Genomic DNA, 21551 nt, shown 5'->3' on the forward strand with positions numbered 1-21551 from the left:
AGATGTATTCTCTGGAATACATACCTCCCTCTCCAGCAAGTCCTGTTTATATCACAGGCAAATTTTAAGTATTTAGAATAGGTAATTTTGGTGTTATTTGTTTTGTAGATATGTAGGAAGTCTATCAGAGTAGGTTCCAACATAGATCTCCCCTCAACAGCCTGTAATTGACAGAATACTCAGATATGAATTTGAGGCAGATTGCATAGGACATGTTATTTATGCCCTCTACTCTTTTAGTGAGGAACCCCTGTGGTCATTCCAGTTGTTGGACATGACTAGTTAGGTTCATAACAAAGGAGGCATTGTACTCAATGATAGGTCTGTTAAATACCAAATACCATTGAATAATGACCTTGTTGAACTTGGATGCAATACCTGTGTTTATAAGTTTCACAACACAGAATAATTTCTTCAAAAACCAAGAACGGAAATCCAAAAACACAAGCTTGAAAATACAGAAGTCTTCTCAATCTGCCAGAACTCCACTTTAATGTAAAACAATAAAATAATAACAATAAAATTCACGTAGCATAAATTCCTTTTTGTTTAGCCCCTTGGCTAAACTTCATCAGATGCAAGTCATAGTTAAAAATACACTTTTTTGCAAAAAACTCCAGTTTACAACTAATTAACATATAATAATAACCAATTAGTTTTTAACTCTTTAAACTCTGCAGCCATACAACAAGAAAAAACAGACAACTATGCAATACTTAGCTATAAATGAAAAATATAAGGTGGTAAACTTAAAACTGTAAATATGTCGAGATATATAAAAAAAATGTGTTGTACATGACAACCATGACAATAATTAAGAAGGAGGTAATAATTAAGCCAGTGAAATAAGTAACAATAACATATAACAAAACGTTCATGATAGACCCCAGGAAATTAAACTTGAGGGAATCTAAATAGCAAACAAAACCTTACATATTTGGTTGTCACCTTTCTAAACTTTTCAATTTTAACACACATGCTAAAGAGCACACCTCATTCAGTCCAGGAGGACAGGAGGCATTTACTCTTAGTTGTGATATTAGTTCTAATTTCTCTAAAAGGAGGAAAGTAGGTCCACCTCGCATGTCCATGGCCAAATGTTTGCTATTTAGATTCCCTGAAGTTTAATTTCCTAGGGTCTGTCATGAACATTTTGTTATATGCTAGTGTTACTTATTATTACCTTCTTAATTATTGCCATGGTTATCATGTGCAACACATTGTTTTATATATCTTGACATATTTACAGTTTTTTAAGTTTACCACCTTATATTTTTCATTTATAGCTAAGTATTGCATAGTTGTCTGTTTTTTCTTGTTGTATGGCTGCAGTTTAAAGAGTTAAAAACTAATTGGTTATGATTATATGTTAATTAGTTGCAAATTGGAGTTTTTTCTTTAAAAAGTGTATTTTTAACTATGACTTGCATCTGATGAAGTTTAGCCAAGGTGCTAAATGAAAAGCGCTTTATGTTACGTTAATTTTATTGTTTTTTTATTTTATTGTTTTACATTAAAGTAGAGTTCTGGCAGACTGAGAAGACTTCTACATTTTCAACAGAATGATTTCTTCACCACTGTAGACACAAAGTGGTCAAAAGTTAGATTACTCTCTACATGTGTCCTCAATTTCATGACTATGGGTTGACTGTTAGGGGTTTGTTGTCAATATGATAGTTACCAGGAGTGACTGACTTTCAAAAGGATTCTATTAAGCATTTCTTGGCATTTAGTTTTAGACCAATGCTCTGGCACCAGTTATTTGCTTGCCAGCCCTTCTTGTAGAATAAAAGTGTCAGTGGGATATTGTATGTATACTCCTAATTTACAATCATCTGCAAATCTGGTCAACCAGTGGCCCGTGACATTGGCTTTTACTTCAGAAAAATAGATGACAAAAAGGAGCAGTCCCAGAACCTATCTCAGAGGGATTCCACAGGTAACTGCCCTCTACTTAGAGGTGGACTCCCCAGTTCTAACTTTTTGAGTCCTGTCTGTGAGCCTGCTGTCTATCCACTGGGTAACATAAGGGTTTATGCCTAACCTCTTGAGTTTGTCAACAATGCCTGAGTGGATATTGTGTGAAATGCCTTAGCCTTGTCAAAGTAGGCACTGTGAACAATTTTGCTTTCATTCATTGCTTTGGTGACCTTCTCTAAGAAGTCCACCACATTGGAGAGGTATAACCTGCCCTTTATGAAACCAAACTGGGTTGAGTCCAGTGTCTGGAGAATTCCTATGTCATTATTGATCCTTTCCATAATAATTCTTTCCATGACTTTGCATATCAGACTAGTAGGACTTATGGGTCTATAATTTCCAAGGTCTGTAGATGGACTGCCTTTGTGCAAAAGGATGATGGTTGATGTTTTCCACTCATGAGGCTTGAAGCCTGTTTGGAGGCTATGATTAAATACTGATTCTAGATGGCCTGATAAGTCATGTTTCATGCTATTTACAAGGAAGTGTTGGATATTGTTGGGCCGCACTGATGCAGTGTTCTTGGCCTTAGAGGGAGCATTGATGATCTTTTCCCTTGTGATATTAAGGGAAGTTATATTTGATGATGTTTCCTGAAAGAAGGCTAGGGGGAGGGGTAAAATTAGAGCTTAATTTTTTTCTGCCAGGATTGCTGTATCTTCTCTTTTTAGCATAGGTGGTTCCATTAACAATGAGCATCCATTTCTGTATTACCTTGGTCTGAGAGGTCAAATTTACCTCAAATTTGGCTTTGGTATACTCTATTAGTTCTGTGAATTTTCTGCTTACTTGGATGAGCGACAGCTTTTATCCTGCTGGATGCTACACCACCTAATTTTTGCCATGATTTTCTTCCTTCTGTTTTACAGTCCTTTGATGTGATTCCACCAGGGTAGCTTGTTTTATGATTTAGTTCTGTACTTATTCCTGGTGTGTACAGCTGCCTCTATGCAGATATTAACATGCTTATACAGGGTTTCTGTGAACAGTTCCACATAGACAGCAGTGTACTCAGGATTAAAGGGGACTTGAGATTTTACCAGTTTATCACTTAATAGTAGGAAGCTAACCTTAGAATATCTTCTGAACATTCCAGGGTTATCTGGAGTTCCAGGTTTTATTTTTACTTCAAAGGGACTGTTCTGTGGCTTGTCCTTACCAGAAAGGACATTACGCAAGGTAAGTGTGCAGCACTGTTCCATTCCATTTTTTTTTTAGGACTAGAATCAGTCTGGTCCAGGAAGTTTGCATTTACAAAATCCAGGAATCTCTGTGTCAGCACTTTTGTTGTTATATATGATTCCCAGTTAAGAATGGGGTAATTTGGTATTGGGTTGATGAATTTTTCCAGTAGGCTTAAGTATGTGTTATGGGTTTCCTGGGTCGTAGCGGAAGACCTGTAACTTACAAGGAAAGAGGTATGGGATTTTGACTATGGTGATTTGAATCTGGAAATGCTCAAGTGCATCATGTTATTTAACCAGCCTTGAGGTCCATTTAATTTTGATGTAAATTGAGACACCTCCACCTTTATTCTCTGCCTGTGAAGTAGCTGGTCTAAATGTGTGGAAGGCATTACAGTCTTGCACTGCTATGGTGCTTTCCATAGCTTTAAAACATGGCTCAGTGACCACACTGACATCAGCATTTCTAGGGTGAGAAGAGCTTGTAGGGAGTGGAGTCTCTTGTTTAGACTCCTAGCATTGAGCAGCAACATCTTTCGAGTTTTCTTGGTTTCTTTGACTTGCTATGTTGGAAATATTTTCAGTTTGGTATTGCCTAAAAAGGCAATATGGGGAGGACAGTGTTTATGTTCAAAAGCCTAGAAGGGAGACTTGCAGACCACCCTTAGCAAAGTAACATGGTCTGTTGACCATCTTATTCCATGCTGACAAATGTTGTGCCCCCTTAGAATGACAACAAACACTAATCCAGTTATTAAAGTCAGTCATCTTCTGTTCATACTGTGGCATCATCAGTGGAGAAGGTAGAATGTTGCTCAATGCTAGACTCATAGCAGCCTAGGGCATTTATTCAGAGAGGTCCATGACATCTCTCTTCTTGTAGTCTAGGGAGGTGTGTCTCAGGTCATTTTCACCCACATGGACTATGATGAAGTCTTACTAGTACATGTGGTCAAGTGACCTGAGTGTGTGCATAATATTGTGGATCCTGGCCACTGACAACCAACTTACTGTGACTTCCCCTTATTCATCCTGGTGAGAGAGACATTAGTGTGTATCATAATGGAGTCCAAAATTTGGGGTTGTGTGGTGGCTTGCCTTATTGGCTTAAAAGTAGAGGATCTATGGGATGTGGCTCTATGTGCTGATGTGGGTATTGTTTTGAAGCAGTGAGACAGGGGCTGTTGAGAGGATTTCATATGTGTGCTTCATGTAGGAGGTCTTTGAGGTTTAGGAAGGTTACATTTAAGTGCCTCAGCATATGTGGGTCTATGTGTCTGCTTTGTGCTCTGTGTGATGGGTGCAATATGTGTACTGCTAACAGTCTAACATTAGGAGTGCTTTTTATGTGAGGGCTTTGCCTTCAGTGACATTGTGTAGTTACATCTGTCACATACATTATCGGTTTGTTTGAGAATTAGCTGGTTGTCAGTAAACATAAGGCAAATGTCTACATGGTCTCAGAATTCCCATATCAACCAAGATGCTAACGGAGATAGTGGGAACGTTCATATCCATGGCAACAGGCCCTTTTTATTGATTAAATGGTTGCTATGAGAATATAGGGTAATATCAGGTGCATCTGGTTTGCATCTCTGGGGGCATTGCTTATCAGCTCAAGGTGCCTGCATCTATACAGGGCACTGCCAAACACCTGAAGGGAAATTACTAAAGGAGACCCTGGCAATTGATGGATGAAGTATTTGGGAAGATATTTTGAAGTTAGGTTAGACAATAACTTGTGAAACAACACTTACTGAAAAGAAAGAATTAGCTTTGTCAAGAATGATGAACAGTGGGGATTCATTTAATTGGCTACTACCTGGCTACTACTGCTGCTGGTCTCACCACAGCTTCACACTGCTGGGATACAATGCTCCTGTCACCAGAAGCAAAACAGTAGCACCAATATCAAGATCAGAAGCAGGCCACAGGCTTTTTAGTGATCAGTAGTCTTGCCCCAGATGATGAAGGGATCTGTAGGTTGTCATAGCCTTATCCTGGTAGATGCCTTGAATAGTAACCAGACAGATCAGCAAGGTCCCATACAGACACTCACTGCCCAGTCAAAGACAGCCAGGAATCAATGATCCTGTGTACTTTCTCCGACCAGGAGAAAACAGTAGCACAAATTAAAAGCTGGCACCTATGAGGCAGTTATCAGGCTTTCTGATGATCAGTAGTCTCCAGGAAATAATGTCCTTTTGCTCCGCTCACAAGGAGCAAAACAGAAGCACTAATCCCAAAATGATAGATTGTATTGGTAAGGTGGAAAAATTGGTTAGTATCATAAGAGCTGCAGTGTTCACTAAGCAGTTAGATATGAAAGAGGGGGTTACTCAAGCTTTAGAACTCTAAAGGGACAGCCACTAATTTTAAGAGTAAGATAAATTGGATTGGGGTGGGCACTTAGTATTCTGGGGCTATGGATCTGGGCATATGGAATACAGTGGGAAGGACAATAAATTTAAATGCCTGAAGGGGGAGAGACTTCACAAAATAACAATGTTGTTCTTATTGACAATAGCCAATGAAAGAAGTGAGATATGGAATTATGTGGTCAAATTATCTTAAGGGATGGGCAACTAGAAAGAGAGTGAGTTTAAAAACACAGCTCTGGGGTGGGGAAAACGTCATTTCTGTGTGACTCACAGGAGACACAGCTTTAGTTTCCTTTGTAGTTTAAATATGCATTAGAAAACAGAGTACAATTAAAACACAAATTAATGAAAAAAACACTATACAAATAGAAGAAAGCAATAAAGCAATACAAATTGCATGAAAGCAACATAATGAAAGATAAATTAACCTTTCCCTCTGCGGCAGAGTCTTACTGAGCTTTTACAGCTAAAGGAATGCACAGGCATTTTTATCTTTCCTTTCCAATCTCACACCTTTGTTACTAATGTGCAAATCAGACATACACAGAAATAATGTAACTTTATACATTTTCTCAACATTCTTTGTTAGTTTCTTGCTCCTCCATCAGTTCACAAGTAATTAACCTTAAGTGACCTGTTATAATTTCTGTATGACTCAAAAGACACAACTTTGGTTTCTTTCCTATTTTAAATATGCAATACAAAATAGAATACAATTAAAACAGTGTAATGAAGAGAAACCATAATATTCAAATAAAAGAAAGCAATAAAGCAATACAAGTTATAAAAAACAATATAGGGAAAAATACACTAAGCTTTTTCTCACACCAGTCTATGGCAGAGTCTGAGTGAGCGTTTCCAGTAAAGCCTTGAAATGTTTTTTTTATCCCTTATATACAAGGTTTAGCTTCTGGCTTGTCCCTCAGTTCACAGGTAATTAACCTTAAGTGACTTGCTCTAATTTCCATGTGACACACAAGAGACACAAATTTTGTTTCTTTTAGTTAAAATGTGCAATATAAAACCAAATACAAACAATATACAAATATAAGAATGCAATAAAGCAACACAAATTACAAGAAAGCAATATAAGGCAAAACATACTTAACCCTTCCCTAACAGAGCTATATAGCAGAGTCTAATTGAGCTTTTACAGTCTTCTTCTTCTCCTTCTCCTTCTCCTTCTTTCGGCTTTTCCCGGTTAGGGGTCACCACAGCGGATCACCTGTTTCCATTTCTTCCTGTCCTCTGCATTTTGCTCTGTCACACCAACCACCTGCATGTCCTTTCTAACCACATCCATAAATCTTATCTTAGGCCTTCCTCTTTTCCTCTTACCTGGCAGCTTCATCATTAGCATCCTTTTCCCAATATATACAGCATCCCTCCACTCACATGTCCAAACCAACGCAATCTCGCCTCTCTGGCTTTGTCTCCAAACTGTCCAACCTGGGCTGACCCTCTAATATACTTATTCCTAATCCTTTCTACCCTTGTCACACCCAGTGTAAATCTTAACATCTTTAACTCTGCCACATCCAGCTCTGACTCCGGCCTTTTTGTCAATGACACAGTCTCCAACCCATAGCTGGTCTCACTACCATTTTGTAGACCTTCCCTTTAACTCTGTCACAAATCACTCCTGACACTCTTCTCCATCCACTCCACCTTGCCTGTACTCTTTTCTTCACCTCTCTTCCACACTCGCCATTACTCTGAACTGTTGCTCCCAAGTATTTAAACTCATCCACCTTCGCCAACTCTACTCCCTGCATCCTCCTCATTCCTCTATCCTCCCTTTCATTCACATACATATATTCTGTCTTAGTCCGGCTGACCTTCATTCCTCTCCTCTCTAGAGCATATCTCCACCTCTCCAGGATCTCCTCAACCTGTTCCCTACTCTCACTACATATTACAATGTCATCTGCAAACATCATAGTCCTTGGGGACTCCTGTCTGATCTCATCTGTCAACCTGTCCATCACCAGTGCAAATAAGAAAGGGCTCAGAGCTGATCCTTGATGTAATCCCACCTCCACCTTAAACGCATCTGTCACTCCCACTGCAGATCTCACCACTGTCACACTACCCTTGTACATATCCTGTACCACTCTTACATACTTCTCTGCCACTCCCGACTTCCTCATACAATACCACAACTCTTTTCTAGGCACCCTGTCATATGCTTTCTCTAAGTCCACAAAGACACAGTGCAACTCCTTCTGACCTTCTCTGTACTTCTCCATCAACATTCTCAGAGCAAACATCGCATCTGTAGTGTTCTTTCCTGGCATGAAACCATACTGCTGATCACTAATCATCACCTCCCTTCTTAACCCAGCTCCCACTACTCTTTCCCATAATTTCATGCTGTGACTGATCAGTTTTATCCCTCTGTAGTTACTACAGCTCTGCACATCACCCTTATTCTTAAAAATCGGTACAAAAACACTTTTTCTCCACTCCTCAGGCATCCTTTCACTTTCCAAGATTTCATTAAACAATCTGGTTAAAAATTCCACTGCCGTTTCTCCAAAGCACCTCCAAGCTTCCAGAGGTATGTCATCTGGACCAACAGCCTTTCCATTCTTCATCCTCTTCATAGCTATATAATAGCTATAAATAATTTATGCTTGAACTTTCTGCATTTGCTCAAACATTTTTTGTTATCCAGACACCAGTTCTGATTTTCATTGGAATGGTAGGTCATGCTATCTCAAGACAGTGGCTACTGTATTAACATGTGTACTGGGGAATATTTCTTAGAATAGTTTATAATGAGTATTAACATTCACCTAATTTGGTTACTTTGCATAATAAGTAATTATATGGAACTGTTTACCCAGTATTACATAATTTATAGCTATGCTGGTCTTATTTTACTTAAAAATCAGTGATTATATTAACTCAATGTGTTATCAGTTTTATTACATAGCTGACTGGTGATTATGAAGTATAAAATTATAGATTTCATTCTGTTTAATCATATATATGTCTATATACAATTTAATTCCTTTCAAATTAAGGAGCACAATCATCCTCACTAAAAACTTATCTGGAGTTTGTTACATTGATAGTTTGTCTCTTGACTTTCAGTTGAATTCATGCTATCCACCTTCTTGAAACTGGGTCATGAAGCTGATTAGAGGCATCTATCAGAGAGAGAGAGACAAACAATGACTAAGGCACCTTTATCTGCTTTTAAAGACAAAAAGGAACTACACAGGGGGTATTTATGATGGTACCACCCCTGTGTACACAACACTGAGCCCTAACATAGTGCCACATGATGATGTCCTTCGTGTTTCACTGTTGCAGTCATCACACTTGAGTTATCCTGCCAGGGGTAGGTAAGTTGGCCCGAATACCAGAGGCTTAGTATTTCTGTGTCAGTTGCTGTCGCTTTAGGACTGATGTCAGGTCGTCAGAGGTATAAAAACAGGCAGCCGACGCCATTACATCAGTCTTTCTTGCCGAGGAACCCAAAACAGAAGCAGTTTGCACGAGTGCCGGTCGGCCAATACCTGAGTTTTAATTTCCGAAATTGAATCATCTTGAAGTCTTCTAAAGGTAAGTACCCCATTGGGGATCCTTTTTTCTTACTCTAACTGATTTCAGAAAAAGTTAACAATTGTCTTGCCTGTGTAAAACAAATACCACACCGAGATTTCCATTCTTACTACAGCACCTGTTTAGGCCCAGACCACGACGTACCTCTCTTGTCGGTTTTGTGCTTTGTTCAACGCCTGAACTTTTCTTTGTCTTATTGTAGCTAAATACTTTCGTTCTCAATCTCTGTATTCCAAAATGGCTTTGGTAAGATATCTGACTCCGATCTTCCAAAACAACGTAAGGATAAAGGCAGAGACAGACCGCACAGGTCCAAAACTGTTGATGATGCTTCTGTTAAGCTAGTCGCCAGTTCGCTGGTACTCAGTGAGGCGCTTTCACAGCCCCTGATGCCCACTTTGATGGATTTTCAGGCTGCTAGGGAGGCCCATTCAGAGTCTGGTATGCTGCCAGATTCTTCTTTGACAACAGAACCTGTGGATGTCTCTACCTTGGATGGGTCCGGAGCCACTGTGCAGGCACCGGATTCTGAGGAAGTTCTTTGTACTACCAATAGTCGACACAAACCGACAACTTCTTTCTCATCTTCAGTTCTTTCTAAAACTACCGAGTTTCTAAGGTCAAGAGTATGAGCTGCACCTAAAAAAACAATGACCCAAACTCAAATGCCTGCTTCCTTGCACAATCTCAGATGCTTAAAATGGCAGAAGACCTGATCAAGCTGATTAGGGGAAGCCAGCCTTCCCCTACTAAAGGAAGAAGAGACTTGTCCCCAGCTGCTTTATCTGACCAAGAGTCCGACGACTCTGAGGTTTCTGAATATGAAGACATGCCATTATCTGCCTAGGAGGATTCAAATGCAGAGGAATCCATTCTTTCTGCCTCCCCTTCAGAGGATTTTTCTTTTGGTGAAACCCTACATACTTTGAGAGTGCACTTCCATTGGGAATGCCAGGATTATCCTCAGTCCAAAAAGAGACTCAGGGAATTTGTAGATTTACCACAGCACAGACCCTTAGCTATCCCTCCTATTCTGGATGTTGTGGGTGATGTCTTTATAGAATCCAGTCTAACTCCTGATACTTTACCTCCTGCTCCAAGGAAACCTGAGAGGTGCTATAGAGTCCCTGACTCTCACAAATTTCTCTTCAAAAATCCTACTGCTGACTCAGAGGTCATCTCCCAAGGACCTAAAGGAATAAAAGCAACTACAGCTAAGAATCCCACCCCCTAGGACAGTGATTCCAAAGCTTTAGACAGGTGGGGTAAAAAAGTATGCAACTCTTGCCATTAGAGCATTGAATTGTCAGTTCCACATTCTGAAATACCAACAACATACTATGGGACTTATTAAGCAAAAATTATCTACCTTTCCTGACTGTGCAGAAAATAAAGACTTACAGGAGCTTATGCATTTTGCAAGCCAAGTCAGCAAGCATATCCTGCAATATGGGTCTGATGCCCTAGAAGCATCTTACGGGGCAGCAGTCACAGGTTCTGTACTTTAGAAGGCATGCCTGGCCTAAGGAGCAGACCTTGCCAGACCATGTCAAATCAAAATTATTGTATGCTCCTCTAAACAAGGACAATCTGGCACCAAAGCAGAAGAGGCTTTAAAAAAGATGGAAGAAAAGGCTAAGTCTATGCAGACAGTCAAAGATTTTTTGCAAGTGCAGCCTCCAAGATTCAGTAGGCATTGCCCCTCAAAACATTGGTCCTTTCCAGCCCCCTCAAGGCCATCTCAAACTAGACCCAGGGGAAACAGATCCCCAGATTATAGTCTCAGGTTATGCAGAGATCTGAGTAGTGGAGTACCTCCACTTCTAAAGCAGGGAGTGCTAAGCCACCCCCTTATGGAAATAATTCACAATGATTTCTCAACTCCACTCCTCACCTCTGCCCAATTGCTCGTGCCCTAGAAGAAAAACCTGCCCACCATGCAAAAAACTAGACCTCCATCACCAACAATCGATGGGTCCTCAATATAGTATCCCAGGGGTACAAATTTTATTTCCACATGCTGCCAACCCCAAAAGGGTCCCCAGACCTTCCTCCAAAACCAGTGGGCAGAGGCACAACAGTAGGCCAAGGTTTTTATTCCAGACTTCCTGGTACCCAGAAAAGAGGGCACCTGGCAACTAATCTTAGATCTGTCCATTCTAAACACCTTCCTTGTGGTACCAAAATTCAAAATGCTCACCCTACAGCACCTTCTCCCTATGCTGTCCAAAGATGCCTGGTTAGCCACCATAGACCTAAAGGAGACCTATCTGCACATCCCAATCAGGGACTCCTGCAGGAAATATCTACGTTTTAGAGCAGGATGTATGCATTATCAGTTCTCTGCATTTCCCTTTGGCTTATCCTCTGCTCTGAGTTTTCACAAAATGCCTGGCTCCAGGCATTGCCTATTACAGACAGAGAAATATTCAAATTTACCCCTACTTGGATGATTGCCTGATTCAGGCAGACAGTCAGGAAAAGCTGTTGCAGTATCTGACATTTGTAAAGGACCTTTTAACCTTCCTGGGGTACACTATCATCTAAAAAAAATCCAAATTAGTCTTCAGTCAAAAAATTGTATTCCTGGGAGCAAGCTTGGACACAGCATCCCAGATGGCATTCCTTACTCCAGAAAAACAAGCCTATCTGACCAGCTACTTCACTCAAATGGCCACCAGAACCCAGCTATCTGCAAGGAAAATCCTGCAGGCTCTAGGGTTCATAGCCTCCTGCATTCTACTAATTCTATATGCCAGACTGCATATGAGGAAACTTCATCGGTACTTAAAAAGTCTTTGGTGTCAACATTCTCAGGACCTGGAAATTATCATAACTATAATACCTTGTCTAAAGAAAGAGTTCCTTTGGTTGGCAGCAGCACAACCCCGCACTACCCAGACCCTAACCACAGATGCATCAGACTATGCCTGGGGTGCACATCTGGATGGCAGGTGCATTCAGAGCCACTGAAACCCAAATCAACTTCATCTGTACATCAACCAAAAAGAGATGCTAGCTGTTCAGCATGCTCCGACAGCTTTCAGATCCCTTCTCTCACCGGAGCCCCTACTAATCAAAACCAACAACACTACAGTGATGTGGTACATCAACAAGCAGGGGAGAACCCACTCTTACCCACTGTGCAGGCTAGCCATAACCCTGTGGAACATGGCCTCAGCCATGCACATTCACCTGCAAGCTCAATTCCTGCCAGGCAACCAAAACTCTCTGGCAGAAAACTTAAGCAGAAATCTCCTAGACCCACACAAGTGGCAGTTAAACCACAACACCTTCAGCCTTGTGACCCAGAAATGGGGTACCCCGAAGGTGGACCTATTTGCCTCCCCCTACAACAACCAGCTCAGCAAATTCTGCACTAGGGTACCTCACAGCAAGGCCTGGAAATTGGATGCCCTATCCTTCCAGTGGCCAAACCTCTCAATCTATGCATTTCCCACTCTGCCTCTTCTTACAAGAGTATTACTCAAGATAAGGGAGGAAAGACCAAGGGCAATCCTGACTGCCCCAGACTGGCCATGCCAACACTGGTTCCCACTACTGTGCAGTCTGTCACCAGTCCCCCCATGGCACCTACCCCAGATCACAACCCTCCTGACTCAGCAGGAGGGACAGTTCTTGCATCTGCAGTTGCAGACCCTGAGCCTTGCAGCCTGGCTTATTCCTTGAATTCTCCTCCAGTGGCCAGCCTAAGCAAGCAGGTACTGGATGTCATACATGAAGCCAGATGACCCAGTACAAGGAAATCCTATGCTGACAAGTGGAAAAGGTATTGTTCCTGGATTCACACTAAAGGAGCAAATACAGCACAGCCCTCCTTACCTCTCATCCTGTATTACCTAGCAGACCTACTCCACAGAGGTCTGTCCTTCTCTTCCATTAAGATCCATGCCTCTGCCATCTCTGCTCATTACAACACTGAGCCACCTCTCTTCTCTCACCCTCTCATCAAGCAGTTCCTGAGAGGGGCAAAGAATTTAAGACCACCAAGAAGGGCCCCCACCCGTGCTTGGGACCTTAACTTTGTGTTGAAAAAGCTCACGCTACCCCCCTTTGAGCCTGCAGCATCAGCAGAGTTAAAATTCCTTTCTTGGAAAACAGCCTTGCTTCTGGCCATCACTTCAGTAAGAAGAGCGTCTGTGCTACAAGAACTAATGGCTGTGGAAACCCTTAATTATTTTTCATCCGGACATAGTCTCCCTCTGGACTAACCCAACTTTCATGCCTAAAGTGGTGTCCAGTGGGGCTCTCAACCAATCTATCCATTTGCCCACCTTTTTCCCTAAATAAGGGGGAAAGGATCCTGCACTCTTTACATGTGCACTGACAGCTCAGATTCTACCTTGCTAGGACTAAGCCCTTTAGGAAATCTGACAGTTACTAGTCAGCTTTGCACCAGGGGCAGAGGGCAAGGCCATATCAAAACAAGCCATCTACAAATGGATAACACACTGTATCCATTTTTTTTATAAACACCATGGGAAACCACTCCCTCAGGGGGTCAGAACGCATTCCACTAGGGCAACTTCAACATCTGCAGCCTTTCTCAGAGGAGTCCCTATCAGGGATATTCTGGAAGCTGCTACTTGGAGTTCTGTTCATACCTTCACCAAGCATTATTACCTGCCTATCTATTCCAAATCAAGGGTGGGTTTGCAACAGCAGTCCTGCAGGGCATACTAGCCAGCCCCAACTCTTCTTGACTGCCTCCACCCATTCTTCAGGTTTGGGGAATCAACCCAAGTGTGATGACTGCAACAGTGAAACAGGAAGAACATAGTACAGTTGTGTACACTTACCATAAATGTAGATGTTTGAGTGTATTCACTTTTGCAGCCTAGCCCCCTTGTCTCTCTATCTGTCTCTCTTCCTCACTCCTTACAGGGCTATTGGTATTTACTTTTTACTGGTGGTGTTTTTCCACCATAACCTAGCTCCCTGTTTGGGGACTCCTAACATTTGGGGCAAGAAAAACTGATGTAATGGCATTGGCTGCCTGTTTTTATACCTCTGATGACCTGATGTCAGTCCTGAAATGATAGCAACTGACACAGAAATACTAAGACTCTGGTATTCAGGCCAACTGAGGGTTACCCCTTGCAGGATAACGCAAGTGTGATGACTGCAACAGTGAATACACTCAAACATCTACATTTATGGTAAATGTACACAACTGTACTTTCTAGCCCAAAGATATGTAGCACAATGAAGGGCTTGCTGTACAGTCATGCTGAATGCTAATGAGGCAGTCTGAGGGAGAACCATATGCTAAATAACCATGTGCTCTCCCTTTCTCTATCTCTCTGTCTCCTAGAACCACATCCAGGAATGCATCTACACAGAGCCATTCATAAAATAACTCAGCCATGTAGATCAGAAAAGGTTGTCCCACAACATTGAAGTATTGAACATGGCCAAATGGCCATATTCATCTATATGCCAAAATGGTACAGTGAGCAGGGTATGGGGCAGCCACTAGACACTGGGAGCTACTCTAACTTTAAGTTCCATAATAGCATTAACAAAAGTACAAGGATCAAAGGGGGGGGGATCACTTGACACCAGGGACTACTTTAACTTTAAGTGGCAAAATGGCATGGATATCATTACGGGGATCATTATGGGGATTGGAGAATGAGGGAAAACCTAGACACCAAGCAGCATATGTCAGTTAAGTGCCATAATGACACTAACATCACTGCAGGGATTTAGAGATGGAGAAACACTAGATACCAGGGATAACTCATTAGTAGCATCAACTTCGGTATAGGTATCATGGGGTGGGAGGATATTAGACACTAGAAATTACACATCTAAATGCTATAAAGGGAAATGGTTTGGGAAGGGAATGGAGGGGTGGGATTGGGGGGCCATTGTCCACCAGGGCAACTACAAATGTGCCATAACAGCAATTAAACTATTATGATGATTGGGGTGGGAATCATGGGAGGGCAGACAAGTCTGGGGCAGGTACAGGGACTGTGGTTTGTGTGAGTGTGTGTTTGAATGTGTACTTGTGTCTGTGGGAGAGTGACTGTGGGGGGAATGCCAATGCCTATACAGGCAACAGTTTACTACAACAATGTGCAGATCAACAATGACCTGCAAATCGCAGTAGTAACTGATTCATAGTCATGAAAATTAGCCAGTAATGAGGTCTTTCCTCTTTGTGGCTAACATGTCTTTGAATCTCAAAATACTTCATTGTGAGAGCAGGACCTTTTTAATGTGATCCAGTAGCCCTTTACTGAATTTCTGGGATTATGTTATGACCATTAAGATTATTTTTCCCTGCTTTTAAAGCCAAGGAAAAATGGCTTGCCTCATGACCTTTAGTTGCAGCTGGCATATGTTGAAACCCATTAGTATTTTTTCCTTTCATTGTTTTTCTGCATCCTTTTTCACCTAATGACCTATGTTCATTCCAGTGCAAAAATGCTCCATTGACTTTTTCTGTAAGGTCTCTTACCATGACGTCATATTCCACTCCTTTCATCCCATGGATCTTTTTGGTAGCTTTTCTTTTGATTCCTTCTAGCAATGTGATGTCCTTTTCCTTATAAGGCCCCCAGTACTACCCACTGTACTCATGGATATGGTCTCTCTAAGGCTCTGTAGAGTAAAGGTATTACCTCTTTGCTTTTGGAATCTCTTTGCTGTATGCATTCTATAGTACTTTTGTTTTCTGCTGCCACTACCTTGTTTTGGCTTATTGCACTGAACAGCTTTTCTGCCAAGTAGTTTAGCCTTTCCAAAGCCTTCACTAGACTTCAACCCTACCCATATACCACTGCTTATCTTATAGTTTTAATACCTGCATAGAATTTGATATACACATTAAAGAGTACTGATGAATGAACACCCCCCCCCATGATAACCCACTAGCTACTTTATTTATTTATATTTGTTTACTAGGATAGTGTACCCATAAATATTGACCAATTTCAGGCTGGATCCTTATTCCTGACACAGTCCCTGTAACCCGAATTGTCTCAGTCCTTTAACAATTCAGCTATTCAAGTCTTCATTCTTTGATCTACCACCCTCCCCTCCTGTTTTTCCTATAAATTTGCTGTGTTTCACTGAGACAAAAGCCTTGCTGAAGTCCAGCTTGCTAGAGTCTGGGGTTCAGCTAGCTGCTTACTATTTTAAGTCACAAATTTTACCTTTGTACCCAGGTTTGTCAAAACATTTCCTTTATTGATATGTCATGCTTATGATCTAAAGCTACTACATCTTGCCTGTTTTAATACCTTTTCTTCACTCTAATTTATTTTAATTTATTTATACTTTGTTGACTGGGTTAGTCCCACTAGGCCAATGGACTGTTTTCAGGGGAGACCCACGTTGGTATTCATACTGACTAGGGAAAAATTGGCTAGGCCATCAGTGAAATTCCCCTACTTGCCATTGTTGTGAATGGGACCCATTTTTCAGGAGTATATCCTGTTTCCATTCCAGGTACAGAGGTGGCCAGAGAAACAGGGAGGCAGATGGAGAGAGAAGGAGATAATGGAATGGTGAATGAAATGGAGGAGAAAGCAAATATTAAGATTGGAGAACATATGCAGGATTCTGAGGAAATGTTTCAAAGAAATACATTTGATGGAAATGAGTAAGCAAATGATGGATGTATAATTACAACCCTCCAAACTAGGAGGGTTGCAGGGTGATTTACTTAAAAAAATGGTGGTGCAGAGTAAGCCAGAAAATGGAAAAGATGTTTCCTTGCAGAACATTATGGAGAAAATACAAAAGGAGGATACAGAGATGATCCTGAAAGTAAAAGAGGGCAAAAGTGAAGTAGCAGAAAAGAAGGCAGAAGAAAATGAAAAACAAAAGGACATGGTAAGGATTCAAAGTAAAGAAGACAAAGAAAAGGAGAGGTATGAAGTGTGTGACAATTTAATACCGTCTTTGGCTGTAAAAGCAACATGATGTAAGACCATTTATTCTTATTAACAAAGAGACATTTTGTGACATATTTGAGAATGTTAATTTCTTGGAGAATATGAAAAAAAGACTGCAAGCTATGGAATCTTTGTGATAAAAGCATTTAACAGAAAATAAAATGCATGTGTAATTTTGAACATGGGTAGAACAAGAGACTTTGAAAGGACATTTGAAATTTTTGTTTAAAAAAGTACTGGACATTGCAAAAGTTTGACAAATGGGGTTTATGGACTGGTGGTTGAGATTGTAATATTGTGTTAAAAATAGAGAAAAATATACATATACCAAGCATGGTATATGTGGAATGGAGTAGGGGTGTTATAAATTACTGGGGACAACACAAAACGTGTATTTTTTTTTTTTTTTTTTTTTGTGGAAAAGAATTACATTTGATAAGCAACAGTGACAAAAGGAAATGTAGTATGTGTGGAGAAATAGGACATGTTGCAAAAAAGTGAATTGAAAGGTTATAAATCTAACAAAATTGGAGATTTATGGACAGATTTCAAAAATGAAAATAACTAGAAAAAAGAAAAAGAGAAGCAAAGTAACAAAGACAAGACATTTTAGAAGTAATAGAAATATAATAAAAATTAGACAAGAAAAAAGAATAATAAAGAGGACAGAAGAAGGATCTGAAATAAGTGATGAAGAAGACATAAATTGAGAGGTAGTAAAAGAAAAAAAGAATTCTACTGCAGAAAGGGTAAAATACAAAAAAAGAAAATGTAACTGGATAAGTACAAAATAAAAAAGAAAGGAAAAGGATGAAAAAGAATATAAACAGCTAATGTTCGGAAGCTAGTATAATGGGTAAGGTGTTTGACTCACAGGCACAAAGTACATTGTTTCTCACCCTCGGGAGAGAAATTGGCTAGGCTTAGAATGGCCTATTTAGAACATTTGCCAAATAATTAGCTATGAACTTATGAAACATTTTAGAATGCTTTCTGTAAATGTAAATAGTGTTAAGAATATAGCAAAAAGAATAGTGAGTTTGAAGTAGTGTAATACATATGTTGTAGATGTGATTATATTAGAAAACATAAGGCTTTTAACAAATGAAGAAAGATTACAAACAGAGAAACTGTGGGGAGGAAAAACAATCTGGAATATGTGATATGAGAGATGTTTTGTAGAAATATAGTAAAGATGATAGATGTAACTTTAGCAAAAATTTAAAAATTAACCATTGTAGATTTAAAATGGAAAGTGCAAGTACATAGAATTATAACATTATATGCTTATACTAATTGTAAAGAAATGGCAGGGTTATTTAATCAGATTTTAGACTATGTAGTGATAAATATGAATAATGTAATAACATTATACTTTAATTGTGATTTAATAGTCAAGTATAAAAAGAAAGGAAATGAAATAAAAATTTTAGAAGTTATAAAATGTGATAAGGTACAACTCTGAGACAAAAAATCCTGGACTTGGTGTCTAGAACTTAAGTAGATTGTTTGATAGTATCAGAAGGGTTAGTTATAGGAGAAGAAGCGGTAGTTAAAACATGATTTTCTGATCATCTTGCAACACGGCTAGAGATAAAGGAAAACAAGGGATATATAAAATAGGGAAGAGAATAAAAAGGATAAATGAGAAGTCATGGCATGGAGAAGTAAAGAGATTAGTAATACAATTATGGAAAGATTATATTACTATAATTTTATAAAAACTGGTCTGAATAGTGGATATATGTAATACAAAAAATATGTATTTAATGTGGTATGTGAGAAAAGTAGAGAAAGAAAAATATAAAAGAACATATAACAATGCACTGGAAGATTTAAAATGTAATGAGAAAGTATTTTGATAAAGAAAAAGAATTTTATAAAAGAAATCAAGAAATAATACAAGAATTGCTATATAAGCAAAGACAGTTTTTTTTACAGGGAAAAGAGAAGTATTGTATTACTTAAGCAGGTAAGTAAAGGAAGATATTTGTGCAATAAGAAAAATAAAAAATGTAAAAGGAGAAATAGAAAGAACTCAGGAAAAGCTTATGAATAGTGTATTACAATATGTACAAGAAATATTTAAAGAAAAAAGAAGGTAGTGAAAATAACATGGAAATTAAAGTTAACAAAAAGAGTTGGAAAAGGAGATTTCTTTAAATGAGCTCGATAAAGTATTAGGAAAATTGAATATAGATTTGGTGACAGGACCAGGTAGAATAGGATAGGAAAGGTATAATAAATTATGGGATTGGCCAAAAAAAAGATTTTAAATGAATGGCTAAATGAAGGTTTTATATATAAAGAATTATATAGTGGAATGCATAAATTCATATGGAGGAAAAAAGATAGAAAACAATTAAAAACTGAAGACTAATAGCACTGAATAATAATGATTAGAAGATTTTCATGAAAATAATACAAAAGAGATTTGAAACTAAAATGGAAAATATTATGGAAGATAGTGTGTAGTATAAAGGGAAAGGGCTGTCAAGAATTATTAATGATAAATAAGTTTTGGATGATATTATCAATAGTAAATAAGAAGCAAAAATCATGATATGAGACCATAATAAGGCATTTGATACACCAGAACATGAAATCTTATTAGTAATAATGGAAGAATATAATATAAGTGAGAAAGGAAATCATATATGCCAGCGTATGGTATTAATAAAGTAAATATACTTGTAAATAGCTAGTTAAGCAAAGGGGTACATATAAAGAGTGGTATAAGACATGAATATCCAATGAGTTGTATACTCTTCGCATTAGAATGTGATAGTATGTGAAATACATTACTAAATGAAGGAGGTGGGGTATATAACACCTGAAGGGTTAAGAATTGCATTTCTGTTAGTACATGCAGATGACATTATAATAATTTCATAAACCAAAGTCTGGATAAAGAAGTAATGATTTGCACAAATGAGTGTCTAGAGGTGATAAGCATGGCTTTAATAAAAGAAAAAAGTAAAGATTTAAGTGATGTAGTAAAGATGTGGTATATATTTTACAATGAATGACATTTCTGTGTTAGGTCTAAAATTTGGGAATAAAGATGTAAGTAGAATTCAATGGGAAAACACAACAGAAGAAATAAAACACACTTTTCTTTTCTAGAGAATATATCTAAATTATCATTCAGAAAAAAGGCTTATTTGATAAATTCAGAACTGATAGGAAAATAGCATACTTAGCAAGTGTATTTATGTTGCCAACAGTATTTGAAAACAAATTATTGTAGATATTTTTTTCATTTGTAGGAGGTTCTAGATTAAACCCACTAAAAAGAGGAGTTTTGTATGTAAGTAAAGAAGAAAGAGCTTTAAGGTTATTTAACCCAGTGGTATATGCTGTTTCATAAAATTTTGTACAAAGTATTAAAGTGGAAAAATGAAAAAGATTAGAGATTAATAATAAAGTTGTATAAATATAAATATGATAAATTTTGGGGTATTATAAAAAGAGTAAAAAAGAAAAAGACTATATAAATGAAGAAATAAAATATTACCAAGAAAGATTATTTTGTGGAAAATAAAAAATGATGATTTGGAAAAGAAAGAAATGCATGGTATAAGAATGTAAAGATAAAATAATACTATGTAAAACCATGGTAAAATCTAACAGATGAAAAAATAAAGCTCTAAAAATAAGAAGCAAATTGTGTAATCAGAAAGTAGAATGTCACGATATTTTGTGGAGAGTGGTAATAGATAAATTGCCGGTAAAAGGAAATAAGCCATATAAGAAAAACAAAGCGGTATAATATGTTTACATTGTCAAGAAAAAGAAACTATAGAAGATGTGTTTCTGAAATGTAAAAGAGGAAAAAGGTCATGGGGAAAACTCTGGAAATAAGATTTTTTTTCAAAGATATTATAAAAGTAGATAAAATAAACAGGATGTGATTAAATATGGATATTATAAAAAATGAAGTAAAAATATGTTAAAAGAAGAGATAAAAAGTTATTCTATGTCATTTGGTTATATGGAATGAAAGAAATGAAATTATGTTTGGTAAATGGTTATGTAAAAAGGAGTGAGGTCTAATAGTGATGAAAATTTAGTATGATTGTAAAGGAAATTATGACTATGTAGGAACAGATTTGTACATTTGTAAATATTTGTAAATATGTAAATATTTTGTACACAAGAATTCTGATTGTATATAAATAAATGACCCTTACTCTGTTTTGACTAGTGCTGTGGTGTCCTTTACATCCATCTGTGCTAACATCTGGTCAAGGCAGATGGGGCATTGTTTTAATGTTTCATCTGAAAAACAGCTCACTCAGGTGTACAGCATCCCCCTTTGTCTGCAATACAGCATCAGTATTGAAAAATCCAACTGCCCTGTGTGGGAATAGAACCCACAGCCTTCCAGTCATCCAGCACCAAAGCAAGTGTGACATCTGTTGAGTTAATGTGACTGCTAAATGGGCACTGATGAAACTGTTTTGCTCATTTTAAGGGATGATTATTTCCATCACTTAATA

General features: G+C 38.5%; 1 protein-coding gene across 2 annotated transcripts in view; it reads left to right on the forward strand.

Moving 5' to 3' along the window:
- LOC122811857 overlaps positions 1-21551 on the forward strand; it is a 54751-nt gene that overhangs the window by 31049 nt on the left and 2151 nt on the right. The window lies entirely within an intron of this gene.

This window comes from Protopterus annectens, chromosome 9.part0 (genome assembly GCF_019279795.1).
Source record: "Protopterus annectens isolate FY-2018-M chromosome 9.part0, PAN1.0, whole genome shotgun sequence".
In the NCBI taxonomy this organism is placed as follows: Eukaryota; Metazoa; Chordata; order Ceratodontiformes; family Protopteridae; genus Protopterus; species Protopterus annectens.